Below are 2,348 nucleotides of genomic sequence, written 5' to 3'. Positions count from 1 at the left end.
GCAAGGACGTTTGTTTTGCTAATATGAGTAGTATGTACCATAATATAAATAAATAGGGGTGACATATATGGACAGACACTGCTAGAGTCATAAATATTAGACTAAATGGAAGAGATTGGAAACTTCTGTATAATGGCAGGAATTCAAGTTACCTATACTGTAATAATTTCTTTATTTATAGCAATTTTGTAATTTTACAGTGATGAAAAATTATAGAATTTGTGAGTAGCACAACTTCATAATGGTTTTTCTCAAATTGTGTTTATATTACATACATAAAAGTATGCGTGTGCCATCAAGTGTACATCAAACTTTGTTTTCATATTACATTTAAATGTGTCAATCATTGAACTGTAAGAAAAGGTACAATGCACATATACCATAAATCAGGAAATTAGTGCGGTAGAAAATTTTTGAGTTTTAAAATTGTGCTGTGATTTACTTTTTACTAAATAAGACTGTGTCATGTATTATTGAATGTGGCATGTAATTTTAGTGGTGATCTAATTTTTACAAAATTTTAATCCAGTAAAAGTAAAATCACAGTAAAAATTTCAAGATAGACGGTAATTTCAATATTTCTATTGAAAGTAGGTGTGCCTGCAGCAAAATGGCAACCAGCAACATGCGAAAAATCATAACAGCACAAGTTTTCTTGCAGCAAGATAAGGCACACGCGCACACACACACACACACTTATAGATGATAATTTTAAAATGATGAAACTCATCTTTATTAATATAATTGCTATAAAAGCTGTGAAAGTCAAACCTATAGCAAAGGACTAAAAACTGAACTTTTCTTCCATGCAAGCTCTGACTTGACCTTGTTCATAATATTGACACCAAGATTAGTCTGGTGTAAATAATGTTTTTCATAAGCTAATTTGGCACTCAATTTGCCCAATTCAATTTCTTATGGCCCAAAAATACTATGATGTCAATGGGGTCAAAAACTTTGAAACCATGGTGTAAATCATGCTTGTAATTATGACAAAAATAAAATTCTGTTAATAGTCTTGATATTATAAACTTTGACATCATTACACGTACCTTAAGGAGACAATTATTAGCCTGTAATTATTTTAGCGATTTTCATGATACTAACAATTTGCTCATACTTATAATGTAATTTAGTGTTTTCATCATTTAATATTAATAATTATTAATAATTCAGTCTGAAATTAAAGTTAGCATGGATTTAAGTTAGTAAATTTTTAAATTGCTAAAATAACGATCTCCTTAAGGTAATTATTTTCTTTGCTGAGCATTTTCACATACATTTTTATACAATGAGTATAAAGAGTCACAAAACTTGTTAAAAGGGTCTCTTTTTAAATGACTTGCACTGCTAAACCATGCATAGGTATTACCGTATTAGCCTGTTGTTTCACTTGTGACTGCAATCAAAAATTTTGATCTTGGTTATTAAGACCTTGATGCCTTGATGTACAAAACTTGACACTCTTGATGCTTTAATCTTGATATAAAAAGGTTTGGTCTCTGATCTTGATGTTTACTACAGTAAGTCTTATGTGTTGATTTTAACCTGTATGTAACTAGTATATAATCACTTGACCTCTTGATTTTGATTTGATCATTAAAATAACAGGCTACACCGGTATTAAAAGACACCAAAAAATTAAAAACTAGAAATTTGTTCCAAATAGACTACACAAAAGACTAAATACCGTATAGCCGGAAAATTTGGCGGAGAATTAAATTTGGCTGATTGGTGGTTCAAAATAAAACCGCCAATATTATAACCGTCAATAATAATTGCAATTATTATGGGCAGGTTCCATCATACTAAAAATGGCAGTATTTTTCACTATTTCAGTCACAGAGTCAAGACTGTGGGCAAGGACTGCCAAGGTGCAGCTTCAAAAAGAGCTGAGAGTGCTTAAAGAAAAGGCAAGATAGTCAACCACCAAATTAAGAGACCACCAATATTATATTTAGACAGTTTTGATGCAAAACCGCCAAAGTTTTAGACCACCAAATTTTTCTACTATACAGTACTTTATTTTGTAAATCACATTTTTGGCAAGTTAAAATGTTATTTAACTTTTTACTTACTTTTGGGGTCTTAGTGATTAGTATCTCAGCAATTTCAGATCTAGAGAGCTCAGGATTGATACGATACTACATAAAACATAAAAATGAGCATTGTATTACATAATCATAACATATTAAAACTAATTGCTGCATATTGGTACTAAATTGAGGCTGTCAATATGTAAAGTGGAAAAATACTTTAATATTAAATACTCCTAAACTTTAAACTACTTACTTTTTTACAAGCAGCAGTAACATCAGCTTGACCTTCATCAATCAATAGCTTGATAA

The 2,348-nt window shown here is 30.4% G+C and overlaps 1 long non-coding RNA gene across 1 annotated transcript in view; it reads right to left on the bottom strand.

The window, feature by feature from the left end:
• The window catches only part of LOC109587624 (uncharacterized), a 3,195-nt gene extending 864 nt beyond the window's left edge, over positions 1 to 2,331 (bottom strand). Inside the window, exons 1-2 of the long non-coding RNA XR_002187712.1 lie at positions 2,293 to 2,331; positions 2,079 to 2,144 (exon numbers count right to left, since the gene is read on the bottom strand). This is a non-coding gene — a long non-coding RNA (uncharacterized LOC109587624). The remainder of the gene's footprint in view (positions 1 to 2,078; positions 2,145 to 2,292) is intronic.
• Between the last annotated feature and the right edge of the window lie 17 nt (positions 2,332 to 2,348).

This window comes from Amphimedon queenslandica, unplaced genomic scaffold (assembly GCF_000090795.2).
Source record: "Amphimedon queenslandica unplaced genomic scaffold, v1.1 AMPQUscaffold_12503, whole genome shotgun sequence".
Lineage (NCBI taxonomy): Eukaryota > Metazoa > Porifera > Demospongiae > Haplosclerida > Niphatidae > Amphimedon > Amphimedon queenslandica.
This window is presented reverse-complemented; position numbering and strand designations above follow the sequence as displayed.